Raw genomic sequence first — 18053 nt, 5'->3', positions numbered from 1 at the left:
ATTCACCTTTTGCTCAAGCATGATCAAATAATTCCTACAAGACCTTTAAGGAATATGAGCACGAAATAAACATCACAAAACACACAAGGAAATAATTTAAATAGGCATGTCACAGATGAGAATCATGTATCAAAACCTTACTAACCAAAGAGACACATTGAGAGAGTGAGGTACAGGATTGGGAAAAAAAAAATGACATAATGTTAGTCGTCTTGTTTTGGTTTTGGTTTTGGTTTTGGAACTGGTGATTAAATGCAGGAATGCTTAACCATTGAGCCTCATTCCCAGTTCTTTTTAAAAATTTTTATTTATTTATTTATGTTTTTAAACTTTTGAAACAGGGTCTCATTAAATTGATTAGGGTCTTGCTAAGTTACTGAGGCTGGCCTTGAACTTGTGATCTCCCTGCCTCAGCCTCCCATGTCTCTGGAATTACTAGTGTGTGGTATTGCACCTGGATTATAATGTCAAATTTTGACAAAGATGTGGAACAAACAAAAATTTTTAGAAATCCATAATTCCAACTAACAGATTTGGAAAATGTAATGTTGGGTATTTATTTCCTCTATGGCAGAATTCTATTCCTAGAAATAAACTTGAGGGAAAGCCTTACTTGTGTGTCCCAGGATTCCCTAACATGCATGAATGTTAATAGCAGCAATATTTATAATAGTAAAATAGTGGGAAAATAGTGATTGACTAGAAGGGGAAATGTGGTATTTTCATATCATGGGAAAATTAATTGACTACATCTCCATAAAACAATGATTCCATTTTAGGGACATAACACTGATAGAAGCAAAAGTCTTCTTACACAAACTTTAAAAACAAACAAAGTAGAATTTGTATTTGAGAATATTAACCAGGGTGGTAAAACTATAAAGAACAGAGGGAATGATTAAAACTAAATTTGGTGTGTACCTTTAGGGGAAAAGAGTAATGGCTGATACCACTCGAGATGGTCACATTCTATTGCTTAAATTGGATATTAGTTACACAGTCCTCATATTATAATTCTTTATACCCAACACAATATTTACATTCTTACTACATGTTGAATATTAATTTAAATATCCTATAGACTCAAATTGTTTGGTGGCCTTATTTCCATAAAAAATATAAGAACTTCATGTTTCTCTTTGTTGAAATTGTTAATGACTTTTTTTTAACACATTCATGCTCATGAGTTGTTCAAAGAAATCCCTACCTATCTTATAAAGAATCTATCAGAATTTGTTTTTAAAATTAGAAACCCAGATTGAAGAATGTGTGAAATTCTTATGTGGTGCACAAGATTCTGCTCTGGTAATTGATGTGACCAGCTAATTGACATGATTGTTCCCAAAGACTATGAAAGTGTTTATTTTTTCATTAGTTGAACACAGTGTGGTATAGTATCATAAAAGTCCTTCATCTTTAAATGATGCATTAAATTGTATACGCGTTTGATCTTTCTTCGTTATTATTTAAAACATTTTCAAAAACTGAGTGGGAAGACAATCTGTGCAGTTTTAGGAAAAGACAGGCAAAAGAAAATGTGCAGAACACGCGCATGAGCGGACATGATTGCCTCCATCTCAGTGCCTTAGCAGCTAGTGAAAGTGCCAGCTACAAAACTGGCCTTTGTGTGTACTCATCAGTGTCAGAAGGCACAGCCAATTCTGCAGGATAAGTGCATGCAGCCCTTGATCTCTGTAAGACATTGTGTATCCTTTCCCTTTAAAAGAGAGGCACTATCCCTCATCGCGTCTTTGCTAACGGGTGATCCATAGACAGGCAGAAGGATGTCAGTCAGTGATACTGTAGTATATACAAGGTTTCCAATATTAAAGTCTAACTTATTTGGGAAAAAAAAAACAGACACTCATGCTTGCTGTTATTCTTCTCAAAGGCAGTTATCTGCTGCTATCATGTTTGAGTTCCCAGAAGGCTCAGAACCATAGTATTTTATTAATGATGCTCTGTGAGAAGATATATACTGAATTGAGTTATTTTATTAAAAGTAAAGTCCACACAGTTGCCAGGGATATGCAGGTTTTCTGAATAAATCCAGACTGTCATCGCTCTTCTCTCCTTGGATCCATTTTCTTTTGCTTTCTCTGAATCCCTGGCTAAGCCTGGTTGCAGGTATCCAGAAAGGTATGCTAATGAAGGGCATGCACATACATCCGTCTGTGATCATATCCTGTTTTTATGGAAAGAAACACAATTCATAGAGGATTTAGTACATTCGAGACTTCCAGGGCAAGATTATATTTTGAATATTTATCTTTTGTTCACTCCATTTCCCTCTGCTCCATAACTTTCCCTGAACTACACATAGCTTCTTCCTAGTCACCAAGTCAGTTATTTGCCTAGAAGAGAAAAACAGCATTCTGAAGAATAACAGTGTTTCTGCTTTCTCTATATTTCTCAATTCAGAGTCATGTTGTGAAGTTGCATACAGCAATGCTTCCCCCTCCTCTCTGATGAGTTTTAATATAAAACTAGCCTCTTCGTGAGTTCACTTTTCAACAGCTATGAGAAAACAATCCAGGTAAGACAAGTGAGTTTTAAATTACTTCAGGTGAGATTAATAACATTATAGAGGGAACTTGGAACTGGAAGTAGAGAATCGGGTCACATAAATGGTAGAGGAGTAGAATCTGAGCACTGGATCTTCAAGAGAAAGGAAGGGAGGCAAGGCTTCTTTTAAAACCGAGCTTAGGAGCATGTTTTGCATGTTAAATGCATGCCATTAGAGGGCGCCCTTCAAGAATGTAGGGATATGACTCCAGAGCCCTCATAGTGTCCAACTCAGTGCATTATATGTAGTGGACACCTACTAAATATTGATTGAATGAAAAATAAATGGCAACAATAATCATACTAACATCAGATATCAAAAAATTATTTAGATGATTGTTTAAATATGAGGACATGGCATTTTTTAAATAATACAAAACCTCTGCAATTTTGACAAAGAGCCACACTAGGGATCAAAGTTTTTAAATTATAAAATAGGTAAACCTTAGGAGATATGGTAAGAAATTTATGGTGTTTGTGTTATTTAAGATGAGCATCCCACTATGTTGCCCGAGATAATATTGAACACATGATCCTCTGGCCTCAGTTTCCTAAATACCTAGGATTACAGGTATACACCAATATATGGTGTTTTTTAAAAAATGTTATTTAGTCTTAAAAACTGTTGTTTTAAAAATTGATAAAAGAAAAAAGCTAAGAGCAGACAAAAAGAGTAAGCCTATATAAACTAAGACAAACCTAGGAATCTGGAATGATAATACCAATATTATAGGAAATAGATTTGAGGAGTGGAAGTCAATTAATGTAATGTGTGATGAAGAATTAATTTAAAAATAAAGTAAAAGCTGGGTGTGGTAGCACATGCCTGTTATCCCATTGACTGGGGAAGCTGAGGCAGGAGGATTCAAGTTCAAAGCCAGCCACAGCAACTTAGAAATGCTCTAAGGAACTTAGCAAGACCCTATCTCAAAATAGAACAATAAAGGGGCAGGGGATATAGCTCACTTGGTCAAGTACTTGCCTTGCATGCACAAGGTCCTGGGTTCAATCCCCAGCACTCACAATAAATAAATAAATAAATAAATAAATAAATAAATAAATAAATAAATAAAAAGGCTGGGATGTGGGTCAGTGGTTAAGCATCCCTGGGATCAGTCCCTAATACCCAATAACATAAAATTAAATTGAATTTTAAAAATAATGGGGGAAAAACAGAGGATGATTACATTAAAGTATAGAAAATAAAGTAAAATTGAAATAAACTAAAATGCAGACACAGTAGTAACATCAATAATTACAACAAAATGTTAAATGAAAGAAAAAAACACATCCACGTGATTACAAATAACATGGTCACTGTTTTGAAGTTAAAAACATCATAATCCCACACATGACCCTTTCTCTATGAATGCTTATAGATGCAGTAGTATGTAAAAAAAATACAGAAAAAAATAAATGTAGAATTTGGCATGTCTGTCACCTAAGGAGATGGGTTGAAGGAAATCATGTATTTGAGATTGAAGAACATAGTGTAAATTCCCTAGTCTTTATTTTGAGTAGTAGGTTTGCTTATGACATTATTAAGAATGACTAAATTCTGTTTTCAAATTATCCAAAATAATTTAAATAGCAATTAAAATAGGAATCAATGATATAGTACACTTTCTCACTAATTTAATATTTGTAAATTTTAGTACATACTATATTGCAATGTTTTATATCAGTAAATATGAAAATATAGAGGAGAGTTCTCATAGGTATAATGTTGCCCTCAAAACTTATAACTTTATATTCTGTATTAGCATAAGATCATATGTTTCTCTGCCCCAGATTCTCTTGTGACAAGAATTCTAGGCAATCCTAAACACTGCAGGTGAGATGAAAAAAATACATATACAAAGATTTATTTTCAAATACAGAGCTTCCTTATATTGAAGTCTCTGTTTAATTAATTTTACACAATATTATCTGCTTAACTTACTCCCTCTAAGCACCCCTGGGAATATCTGGAATACTGTACAGATGCTCTTACTGAGAATTACAGTACCAAGTGTCATTAGCATAAGTCAACATTCAACATTAACTGAGTGGCTGGTGCCTGGAGGTGGCAATCCCGTTTTTCATTCACCTCCATATCTGTCTACATTTATGACTTCAGGTCCTGGGAGTTTCTCCATGTGGACTGCTTCCTTCCCTAAAGAGGTTGACTTCCTTCCCACTCTTTGGAATCCAAGGAACTCAGTGATAGAGGTGAAAAATCAACCTGAACAGGTTGACTTTTTACTGCAGTTTTTCTTTCCGTGGGTCCACAGACTTCTTTTCCCAAGCTTTTCTCAAGCTGTACGGCCACTCACAACAGATTATGAAAGAGAAAGCATTCCAGGTAAAGAAGGAGCTATACAGAAAGACAAGAGGCATAGGAGAACCTAGCTTCTGATCATAGATTGGAATGGTATAGTGTTTCAGTTTTATAAGAGAAGGGTGGGTGGGCACTGCCAGCAAAGTGCTAAGAGTCACCTGGGAAGGGCCTGGAATGCATGGTAGGATGAATAATCTTCAACCTAAAGGTGAAGGAACAAATGCAGATTTTTTTTTAATTTTTTTTAATATTTATTTTTTATTTTTCGGCGGACACAACATCTTTGTTTATATGTGGTGCTGAGGATCGAACCCAGGCCGCATGCATGCCAGGCGAGCGCGCTACCACTTGAGCCACATCCCCAGCCCCAAATGCAGAATTTTAACTTGGGGACTTGGAACCAGGGAACTTGGTTATGCTAAGGGTTGAGAAGGATCAGTCCTACAGCAGAGTGGCAGATACCTCTGTAACTATCATCTTTTACAGTAGGGTCTCTGGCCTTTTCTCCTTTAGTTCTAATTGTCATGTGTATACTGTTTGTCATAGATCTCCACAAATTCTTTTTGGAGAAAGGTGAGAAAACATGATGATGGTATTTAATGATTGCAATCTATTAAGCACTTTGCAGTATCTCATTCAAACCTCACAATATCCCAGTGAAATATATCCTACTTTTTACTTTGCCCATTTTGCTGATTAGATAAATGAGATACAGAGTTAAGGAACTTGCTAATGTTGCACAACAAGTTGAAGAGCCATGGTGAGGTTGTTGGGAAGGACAGCAGATGTTATTAAGCACTATATGTTTTTTTGCTTTTGGTTGAAGTGTACCATGTGGCCTGTGGAACTGAATTATAATATTCCTTTAAGAGGATTTAAGGTGTTGAAAGCTGCAGACTGTGTGAATGAGTCCCCATGAGATTCAAGGCTTTGTTTTAAATACTGCTGATGTACAACATAGATAAAATAAAGCATGTTTAATTGGACTTCAGGTAACTTTCCCTGTGGATGTTATTTCTGTCCCTAATATAAATGAGCACCTATTGATGGTCATAATGTGTTGCAGATAGTTAGCTAAACTCATTTAACATACAATTTGTCAGCACTATTGTTTTGCAGAGACATATTTAATGAGTTTTTTCTATGTGAATCATTCCATGTAAGAGCATGATATATTCCAGACACATGATGATGTTCTAACAAGGTTTTCATATATTAAATGTCACAGATGATAAATGAAACCAGCTGAGATGGCTTAATAATAAGAAACAATATTAAATAAAAAGTACAACAAATACTTATTTGTGTCTAATAAATGCCAAGTGCTATTATCTAATTAATTCTCAAAACAAACCTTAAGCTAAATGTAATAATCCCCATTTTGTAGATAAAGCAACTAAGGCTCAGGGAAGTTAAGGAACTTACTTAAGGTTTCCCTGTTAGTATCACTGGTAATACTGTGATCCAATCTAGGTACATCTGAATCTGAAGACTTGATTCTTGACACTGTAATATCCCCACTATAATATACTGAATTTAAAGTGTGGATTTATAAGCAGAAAAAAATAAAAATACAAAATTTGAGTGATGATTTGAATCTATTGGCTCACAGGGGAGCATTCTAATGATTTGGCCAAAAATCTCATAATTTACAGGACTGGCTTCTTGTATGTATAGCAGAGTAGTTAGAAGTAGGAAATAAATGGCCATCTGGATCATTCCCTAAGTGTCAATACATAATCAACTTTATCCAAGCTTAACACTTGCATGAGACACAATTAAGCAGACTATGGGCAAGGATGAACCATTCCTTTAAAGTCAATATTACAATTGATGAATAATGGATAAACTTTATAAATAGCTAAACAATTGTGGAAAGATTGTTGCTCTTTTTTCTTCTTGATGGTGCCCATTCAGATGTAAGTATGGTTTTGTATATCTGGTATAACTGCATATATATTCTAGCACAAATTGCAAAAGGACACATCTGAGCTCCCTGTAAAAAGTATTTATAATTATTCTCTATGCAGAGTCTTTGTTCTACAGGATTTGCTACCTGCATGCATATCCATAACTGTTTCCAAATTACATGAGTATATTAGCCCCAAACTCACCAACCAATTGGGTCTGGAATTAGTCTTGCTGCCTTTGGCACCCCAAAACACCAAAACTCAGTTTTCTCTATTTCTACCAAATTAATCAAAATTGTGCAATGAATTTCTAGTTGTTTGTTTCTCTCTGCGGTTCCCTTTCAGACTTGTTTTTTAACCTGTCCCTAACAAGTTGATGGCTTCCTTTCTGAGAATGCAAACCTCATTTTATGTAGCCATAATCACCTTCAGTGAACTTGTTCTTAATGATACCACTTTCTATGACCACCTGTGTAGGTCTTCCTTGGATATTGGCTCAAATCAAGATGGAGTTTGCTATGCTCTCATACCCTATAAGAGAGACCTCTCTTGACCTGAGAAGGAAATAGGCACCCAGGGCCAGTCTCCTAATCACATTTAGTCCCTCCTCCTTATTCTCCTCAGAAGCCAAGTTGCTGTGGACCCAAAATATCACATACATGTAAGATCCATGTATTTCTGCTACTTTCTTACAAACCAGTCCTTACTATTCTTTCCTCTTATTTGAAGCCTGGACATAACTGTTCTATCTTCTATCTCTAATCCATGCCACATGTTGCTGTCAAACGGATCTTCCCAGAACTTCATTTTGTTTATATTGCTCTTCTTAAAAAGGTATTTTAGCTTCCTATGAACTATAAAGTAACATGAAAAATAATAAAGATGGCATAGAATGCTCCCCTTAATTTGGTACTTTGCATCTTTCCAGATGTATGTCTTCTGTATTTCCACCTTCTGTCCTCTATCCTTGTTCATGTAAATACTCTTCATTCACTGATGACTCACCTTGCCTCTTCTCCATACCTGAAGAACCACATTTCCTACTTCTCCAGATGTTCCCAGTTATCATGTTCAACACTTTTTCCTCCATATAGTTTTTCCTTTTAAAAAATCTTACAGTTGAGCTGGGTGTGGTGTTGCACACCTATAATCTCAGCTTCTCCAGAAGCTAAGCCAGGAAGATCACAAATTTGAGGCCAGCCTTTGCAACTTAGTGAGACCTTATTTCAACATTAAAAAATAACTAAAAAAGGACTGAGATTGTACCTCAATGGTAGAGCATCCTGGTTTCAATTCCCAGTACCAGGGAAAATAAAAAGATTTTATAGTTGAAACAAACCTTTGAATTCTTTGAACTCACTGAATTTTATAATTGTTTCCTGATTTACTGTCTTCTAAAATCCTATCTTACTGCTTACCTAACTATGTCTGGTGACAGGGAAATTGGTATCTCCTCTTAAATATATATACTGCCCTATTTATGTATTGCCAGTATCAATTCTGGTACCTTTGGATGCATTATTAATACTTGAAACATCTTTGCTAAATGAACAAATAAATGAATAGATGATTGACTGGCTATTTCTTTAGGCAAGGGTTAGCTGACTTTTTATGAATGGTTAGACTATTAATGTGTTCCTATCATGGGCTCTAAGACTCTGTTGTAGCTCTTCAACTCTGCTATTGTTGTCGGAAAGGAGACATAAACAACATGTAAATAAAGAACATGGTGAAATTCGGTGACCTGTTAGGGTTAGTTTTCCAACACCACTCTTAATGAAACACAACCCATTCTGAGACAGTTTTTAGATATTATTCTTATTTATGTCACTCAAATTTTTCTAGATAAAATTTTATGATACTTATTCAGATCTTCCAGAACAATTTGCATGCTTCCTCTGATTCTATTCAGTTCCTTCAGCCATTCTGTATATTATTTTGAGTTTTTCCACTAAGTTAGCCTTTCAGCCAGATGGTATTTCATTTATTTGTAGATCTCAGAAAATTTGGTATCCTAAACAACAACAACAAAGCAATGTTTCATCTTAATGTGACAACTGAGAATAAAAGGGGCTTCTTCTATACACTAGAGGCAGAATAATAAAGCTTAGATTAACATTAGTGTTTGTGGGAGACACACCACATTTCCTGTGGATGATAAATTGTAGTTAGCTCCCTATCCTTGTCTACATTATTCTATGTTGGAAAGGATTGTTTGGGGGGATTTCCTTGACATGAGTAGCAAGTTAAATCTTCAAGGAAAATGCTGTCCAGAAACTTAGAATCTGTGGGAAGCAGAGAAAAGACTAAATTCTGGCCTTCTGATTGTTTATTGAACCATATCACTCTGCTTCCCCAGAGTAGAACGTATGATTGGTTAATTTGGGCAACATTTGCCAGCCCTGTCAATAGGATCCCCCCAAATCAACCTGAGAAACCTGCCTTCACTTTCTTGCAGGTGCTACCTCTGCAATTCAAATGAAATTCTCTCTCAACTCCAATCCACATCTCTGTTTACATGCCAACTTCAATTGCTTCAGAATTCACCTTTCAAAAGTAATTGTCCCATCTATTCTCAGTTACTTAATTAAAAATTAAGGAATTCTAAAACATTCTTTAACAAATATGTCAAAATAAAATAGCACATCATTTTCCACCATCAGGACTGTCCTAAAAAGACCCTTGTGCTATAAAGTCAACCCCCTATATATGTAAGTCTTTTTTGTTGTTGTTTATTGTTCTGTTTTTTGTTATGTACTGCTGTGATGATGTTACTATTTGTACTGACACTGTCAGTAGTCTCCACTACAGATTTTCTTGGTGTCAGGGGAAGAAACTGACTCTCTTACCTAAATCCAAGAATATTATTCACTGGAGACAGGTGCCATCTTTGTGAGGTCAGATATGCTGGCATTATGTATCAAAGTCGACTCCTTACAGATAGATTGTAGGCTTCTTTGTATCATCCACAACCCAAATTAAAACGATGAATGAATTGTTATAAATTTCTCTTGCTGTCCTTCTGAAGTTTACTGGTTTACACACTAATGACTACTTAAGAATAATAAATGAGCCCAGAACAAATTTAAGAATGCCCTACTCTGTACAGTTCTATGACCTTATCAATCACTGGGTGAATAGTGGTCTAGTAAAATATTTCTGTAGGACTAGAAGAGTCCTTCAGTCAGAACTCACTGCTGTGCAAAACCTACTTCTTGGCAGAAACTTCTCCATTAGCTTCATGCTTCATTTGAAGTGTTTCATATATAAATCACCACCTGGGATATATAATGCAGTAAGCGCCTATTGCCAGTTACCACAGCTGAAACCTTTCAAGTGCCTCTGATGTTTGAGAGTTTCTCAAAAACATCTTCTCTTAAAAATGGTGTAAATAGTCTTCTACCTAGTAACTGAAGACAATTACAAGATGAAACTAAAGCTAGTTGGCACTTCCTTAATGTGTAATAACTATTTCCTACCTAACTGTAGGCAGTTAGAATACATTTCTTACAAATTTTATGTTGTTTTTAGTCTGAGGAATATTTTTCTAATGCTTTGAGCTTATGTTTATGTGTAAGCCCTTCCTACACTCTGTGGTGAAATCATGTGAATTAAGCAGCAATGGCACATACCTGTAAATGGAAAAACGCAATGATTTGATTTAGAATTAAGAGTCAGTAAATGAAATAAAGGAATTGGTGGTGCAGAATTTCTTGTCTGTGTTATGGGGGGAATCACCTTGTGTAGAGTGAAGCATTGTTCACTGCTTATAAAATCCTAAACACATATTCTCAAAACTGCACAGAATTAGGTAACTTCTGTGTTCTGATTGTAAAGGCTGCCTGAAGTAATATTTTACTGGACCGTAAATTGTTCTGACTACATTTCATGCCTGATAAAATCCTTACATTTACGGTAGAAAATGTAAGCCTTTGTTCCATAACTAATCTCTTAAGTTTTCTGCAACAGAGAAGTCTTGAATATTTTTCCTAGAAAATTACATGATTAAAAGTATTATATTGTTCTTTGAAGATAGGCTAGCATAATTAGGGATTTTGTTGAAACTAACCTTGAAATGTCTTAAGAGATATCTTGTAGGATCGGGATATATGCATATTTATATGTATAAAATTTTTAATAAAATTATTACAAATTTGTATATGTGTATATAATTACTAATTTATCTTAGTAAATGGCTGGATTCTGAGAGATAGAAATGAATTAAAGTTCCAATGGTAGTATAATTGCCAACATTGTCTAGCACTAAATAATGCCTTCTTATATATAGGCTTTAACATATCATTTTTACCTATAACTACTACTGGGTAAAAATTTATTGAAAATTAGTTCAATTATTCTTAGCAGGAGGCAGGAAGATGAAATGGAAAGTAAGTGGACTTTAGAGCCAGATGTCTCAGGACCATGTCTTCTGAATTTTATGTTTTTTATTTAGATAAATTTCCCCAAAAAAACAGTCTGGGAAACAGAAGAAATTAACTGGGAACTGTACTTGGGATAAATATGTTTATAAGTGTCCCAACTAAAAAAAGGGGGGCTTGGCCTTTTTATTCCATATTAATCAGTCATTAGAAAGGAACTGTCTTGTTTTGGGGGGAAGCACCTTGGTCAAAGATGCTCCCTTGGGTGGGAGGAGGAAAATTCCTAGAAAAGCCGCTATAAGTTACCAGCAGTTACCACTGTGGGCAGCTGAGTGCACCAGTGAAGAGGGAGCAGAATCTAGCCCCAGCGACTTGACTCTATTTACTTCATGTGAGTTTATCCCACCTTTGAGCAGTCCCAAGAAGTTCCATTGATCTGGAGTCACACTATGCAATATCACATATTGATAGATGCAGCACTTGGTAAGCTCTCAGATGATGGTGCTGAATAAGACCTTGCAGGCATATAAGGCAAACTGTTATCTGGAATTTATTTTAGTTGCAGTCAAAATGAGTCACTGTCTATAGATAGATATAGATATAGATATAGATATAGATATATTGTATCTGGAGAGTGGAAGCTCTCTCTGCTTTCTGATCACGATGTAAGCTACTTCTGTCTGCCACACTCTTCTACAATGATGTTCAGCCTCACCTTGAGCCCCAAGGAATGGAGCCAGCCTTCTGTGGACCAATAACTCCAAAACCATGAGCCCTTAAATAAACTTTTTCTCCTTTTCAGTTATTCTGATTGGGTCCTTTTAGTCACAGCAGCAAAAACGTTGACTAAAACAGAAATTGGCACCAGGAGTGCAGTCATTGCTATGCCTAACCTGCCCATGTGGTTCAGAAGCTTTTTGAAATTGGTGAGAGGGATTTTGGAATATTTAACACTGCAAGCTGGAAATGCTTAAGGTTGTTGTAAGCAGAGCTTAATGGCCAATTCTGGTGAGAGCTCAGAAGACCAGAATGCCAATAGGACCAGGGACAATGATGACAGGGCTCAAGAGGGTTGAGAAGATAACTCTTTTGGAAACTGGAGTAGAGACCATTCATATTATGTGCTCACTGAGAAGCTATTTTCATTTTGCCACGTCCAGATTCTTACTGTGAGGCTGATTATAGAAGGAATGGACTTCTTAATCTGGTGGAAGAAATGTCCAGGCAGCATAGCATTCAGGCAGTGGCATGGATATTGCTGGTAGGTTTTAGCCAAATTTATTGTTACAATCAGGAGCAGAAAGCAGGGCATAAATATTTAGAAAAAGTGAACTTGAAAAGCCCAAGTAAAACTAGGGCTAAGGAAGTTGCAGTAGTTAAGACATTACTGCCACTACAGAAATGCCAAAGACTTTGCGGAGAGACAATAAGAAAGATGGCTTGAGGGCATCTCAGGAGCTGGCAAGATCACACTCAAGATCCAGCTCAAGGGAGTAAAAGTGAAAATTTTCTTGAGAAGAGACCAGTTGGGAATCCTGCTTGCAAAAGGGGGCTTTGGAAGTCTTTTCAACATGCTCAGTCACCCAGATACACAGAGGCTGCTGCAGCAAGTGTCCCTGGAGGCTTGGCTACTGCTCAAGATGGCAGCAGACCTTGGCATCAACCACTGGTCCTGAATTTGCAGGAATGCAGGATGCTGGAGTTAGGGGGTCATGTAGGCTTCCATGAAGATTTCAAAGGAAAGCCTGGAAGTCCAAGCAAAGTTCAGCAGGGTCAGAGTCCTGTGGGCACTCTCTGAGAAGTCTAAGTGTGGAGATGTAAGGAGGAAACCACTGCTGCAGTGAACACACCTGGGATTAAGAAATGTCAGTAACATGGGACATTCTCCTAGGAAAGCAGCAGGAATCCAGCAGAGTCAAGCCAAAATAAAGGCCCCTTGAGCTACAACCAGCAAGGCTGCAGGGGAGGAGCTAACAGGCCCTTTGGAGAGAACATCACAGGTGCCCTAGATGCCAGACACAGAGCTGCAGGACTTGTTTTCCCAGCTGGATTTGAGTCTTGCTTTGGTCCCATCCCTTCTTTCTATGCCCCTACTTTTATAAATGGAAATGTTTGCTCTGTACCATTATATATCAGATACTTAAAAATTGCTTTTAATTTTACAGGAGTTCACAATGAGAGATTGCCTTGAGCTTCAAAGAAGATTTTAGACTTGAACTTTGAGCAATCTCAGAACTGTTGAGATGATGGGTACTCTTGGGAATAGACTAATTGTCGTTTACATTGTCAGATGAGTTGGACTTTGGTGGACCAGGGCAGAATGTTATGGTTTGGATGTAAGGTATTTCCCAAAAGCTCACATGTAAGACAATGAGGTTCAGAGGAGAAATGATTGGATTGTGACAGTCTTAACCCTATCAGTGAATTAATCCCCTGATGGGGATTAACTGAGTGGTATCTGAAGTGGTAGGGCGGGCGTGGCTGGACATGATAATTGGGGGTCTGGCTTTGGGATATATAATATATATATATATATATATATATATATATATATATATATAGTATCTGGAGAGTGGAATCTTTCTCTGTTTCTGATCATGATGTGAGTCACTTCCCTCTGCCACACTCTCACCATGATATTCAGCTTCACCTTGATCCCCAAGGAATAGAGTCTGCCTTCTGTGGACTAAGACCTCTGAAACTGTAAGCCCTTAGATAAATTTTTCCTCCTCTACAGTTGTTCTGGTTGGGTCCTTTTTAGTCACAGCAGTGAAAAAGCTGAATAAAATAAAGTTCATTTTCTTCATTTATAAAATTAAAGTAAAAATACATGTCTTACATAGTTACGGGATTTAAAAACATGTCTATCAAGTACTTGTATATAGCAGGTACTCTATTCTCACTTAATAATATTGAAAAAAAAAATCCTAAACCATCACTATAAAACAAGGAATAAAGGACAGTGCTTCAATCCTTGTTTGGGACACTTGTTGTAGAGAAAACAGTGTCTAGCAAAGTAGAAATAAGACAGGCAGATATGAACTAACAGATATGTAGTTCCTATTCTACCTAGGGGCTTGTCTCATAAGATTTCTTAGTGATTGGCTTTGGGTTTTGAGTTTTGTGTTTTCATTTTGAAAGAATAAAATTTTTGCATTTATTTTGGGTCTTATCTTTTTATACTTAAAAAATAATCTGTTGGGAGCTGTAGTTCAGTGGTAAAGCACTTGCCTCACATGTTTGAGGCACTGGGTTCAATCCTCAGTATCACATACAAATAAATAAAGATACTGTGTGTTCATCTACAAATAAATTTTTTAAAAATCTGTTTTCTAGGGACAACAACAACAAAAAAGCATTCTTACCATAAACATTTCAAACTCTAAAATTCATGTATTATGAGAAAAAACATTTCTTCCTCAATCTTTTACTAAAAGATCAGTTGTATTGATATCTATTCCTCTAGCATTTTTTCTTTGCAAAGTCAGATATCACATGTACATAAGAACATACTTTTAGCAATAGTAAGATCAATTTATGCATACTGATGTGTCAGATACTCTGTAGACCTTAAACTCACAGTGCAGAGCAAATTTTTCAAATTTTTATCTTAAAAATTGGGATAATAATATAACTCATGAAATTGTTTCAGTTAGATGGGAAAACTTTATAATTTGTATATACCTCTGCAAAAAGTTCATGCATGTCATTTATGTGAAGTTTGACTGTGTCATGCTTGTCATATCCCAAATAACAGCTATTATTAGCATTTATTGCCAGAATGAATATCTGAGATCCCAAAAGGATGTTTTATGTCAGTGTTTTTCTCTCACCTCCTCATTCCTCAAAGAGAACAATGACTTGAAAACATTGGTTGGGTAAATACTACATTATCATAATTACAATTTCCCTGAGAAAAGTGGCTTGCAGTTTGAATATTCAGCATCATAATTACAATTTCCATAAGGAATGTAGAACAGTTATTATAAACAACACAATAATCACTTGGTCCGTAAGGGAGAACAGATTATTAGGGGAGCGAGGAGAGAGAAGAAGCAAGTCTGTGTTCTAATCAGCATTCCAGGGTAGAAATACAGAACCCAAGAATAAACTGTACCTGTACCATCCCCTTCAAATGCCCTTGCCTGAATCTGTGAGAAAATGTTACCATGATGGCAAATTTCCATGGGTTGATTAAGTGCTGCCTATATATTTTTTTCTTTTTTATCATTTATTTTTATAATTTTTATTAAGCATCCCTTCTATCTCCACTCATTGCTATGTCACCAAGAAATTTTTAAAAATCAAGCACAAAATACAAAAAGCACAAAATGAAAACTGTTTAGGGAGAAAATTTTCCATCAGGTATTTATTCCTCCACAATTAAATGCTTTTCCTTAGTACACATGAAAATGGGGGGAAAAAGTTAAGAGAAAAGAAAATACCTCTCCCCTGCTTATATTGATTTAATTGACTCATATTTCCTTCTTTTTTTGCTTGTTTTAGGTGAAGTGAGAAAAACAGAATTCAGCTTTCAAGGTTGGTACTTTTCATGATGCCTCAAAATATGTACATTGATATGGAACAGTATGAAAGAAACAGAGTAAAAAATATCCATAGCTTTCACTGACAGCTATTAGAGGACATTTTGTTTCTCTTTTCTTCATTCATGAACGGAAAAGTACAAAACAGTTTTTAACAGAATGCAATATAACAATCAAATACAAAAGCTGACTCAATCCTTGGCATTTGTGAAGTTGGAAACAATATTTTTCCACTCCATCCATCCATTCATCATTCCACTCATCCATATTTACACATTTCCAAATGAATGCTAACTAAATATATATTGTATGCAAGGCCTGTCATATAATTTTCTTCTATCCATATTTGAAATGACTGACCTTCATCAGATTCTCTATTTCTACCTCTTTCTTTCTATCTCTTAACAATAAAGCTTCACCTATTATCACAAGTCTTCAATTTAACGTGCTCTTTCTGGTAAATGATCAGGGTTTCCCCAACATTACTCAGCTTATATATGTTCAAATTCCCAAATAATTGATAAATATCAGTGTGAAAATAAGAAAATAATTATATCTCTAATCTAATAATTGAGTGTGTGTGTGTGTGTGTGTGTGTGTGTGAGGGGTAGTATAGTAATATCTAATACCAGTTACCCTTCCTGAAAATACTAGACTAAATGTATTAGTTTCTTCTACCTGTTAAGTAATTTTAAGATGTCCTAAGAATAAACATGCTGCTGCTACTATAAATTTGAAAACAAGAAAGGCATTGTCTACTTAGGTAGACACCACACACAGTGACTAAGGGCAGGCAGAATCTTCACTTCACTGGAATAAACTTTCTCCGTGGACTTGATCCTTGATGTTTCACCAGCAGAGATATATTCATTGCATGACAAGCTTTTATTCCATATGAAAATGTAAATCCCCTGGGATTGTCCATCAACATGTGATAGTTGTTTGTGGCAAATTGCATGTGGTTTATTTGCTTAATAAAAGATTTTAATATCATCATCCAGGCAAGTCATTTGTGTGGTACCAATGTTGTACCAATGTTGTTGTACCAATGTTGTTGTGGAGAGCAATGCTCTCTTGGTTGAAACTAGCTGGTGGACCTCACAGTAGCTCCCTGACATGCTGAGTCTATGCAGCAGCTATCTCTGGTGTTGGAACTCCTGGAAAGCCTAATGGTAAGGAGCCTGAGTCAAAAGATCCCACTTTGTTCAGTCTTCCTGAGTAAAGCAAGAGATACTGCAAAGTCCATTGATTGGTAGTATGCAGAAGGAAGATGTGTCAGCTTTACAAGCTACCAGATTTATTTTAACAGTTATTGTGGTAATTATGAAAACATGTGAAACTTAGAATTTCTGGGGAGAAAGAATTTGCTCTGATAATATAGAAAAATGAGACTTCTAATTTGATATAATGGATATTGCCAGGTATATTGTTATTTAAGTAAAGCAGAATAGTATCCAAAATTCTTAATCTGCCCTCTGAGATAGCAAATTCAGAACTGAGTTTATACAGAGCACACCTGCATAAAAGAACAGTGTAGCTCTGCAGTGACAAGGTGCTATGATCTGAATGTTTGTGTTCAAAATTCATATGTTGAAGTCTTTCATCCAAGGAAATATTATTAGGAGTTGGGGTCTATGGGGGAGTGATTAAGTCACAAGGGCAGAACCCTCATGACTGGGGTTAGTGCCCACAGAAAAGACCCCCCAGACAATTTGCTTGTCAATTCCACCATGGGAGGACACAGAAGGCACTTTTTATGAGGAAGCAGGATCTTACCATGCACCCTGTCAGCCTGTGCCTTGATCTGAACTTCCCAGATTCCATAATTGGGAGAATAAATAGCTATGCTATATGAACTTCCATGTTGATAGTATTTTCTTATAGTATTCCCAATCAACTAAGCCACAAGTGTTTTTTATCTATAAAGTCTGAAACATGAATGGGTTGAAATGAAACTATCTCCATACTGGGGTCCACAGGCAAATTGCAAAACATATCTCCCATCCTTGAAGGCCCAATGCTGATGCAGAGAAATTAAAAGGGAAAGAGAATTCTGGAAAACTCCAAACCCACCTATAGGAAATACTTAAATATGTGAAGAGGCCCATTTTGAACCTGCCAATGACATCCGGTCAATTCCTACAATAATCTGTGGTCATTTGACCATTTATATATACACTACTGGTTTACTAAGGTTTTCATTAGCCCTTGTATATCTATTCATGCTCTTCCTATGAGAAGGAACCACAGATTTTTGCATATTTAAAGAATACTCAACTAGTATTCATTTAAATCTTTTCTTTTTCTTCAAATAACAAAACCCAGGCTAGCAGAG

General features: G+C 36.1%; 1 protein-coding gene across 2 annotated transcripts in view; it reads left to right on the top strand.

Moving 5' to 3' along the window:
- The window catches only part of Lingo2 (leucine rich repeat and Ig domain containing 2), a 1180912-nt gene that overhangs the window by 762133 nt on the left and 400726 nt on the right, over positions 1-18053 (top strand). For both annotated transcript variants that reach the window (XM_058586401.1, XM_058586402.1), the window contains exon 5: positions 15681-15713. The gene's annotated coding sequence lies outside the window, so the exon portion shown is untranslated. The remainder of the gene's footprint in view (positions 1-15680; positions 15714-18053) is intronic.

The sequence above is a fragment of the Marmota monax genome, unplaced genomic scaffold (genome assembly GCF_021218885.2).
Source record: "Marmota monax isolate L192 unplaced genomic scaffold, Marmota_monax_Labrador192_F-V1.1 WCK01_AAM20220418_F8-fsc00033, whole genome shotgun sequence".
NCBI classification, from domain to species: domain Eukaryota; kingdom Metazoa; phylum Chordata; class Mammalia; order Rodentia; family Sciuridae; genus Marmota; species Marmota monax.
This window is presented reverse-complemented; position numbering and strand designations above follow the sequence as displayed.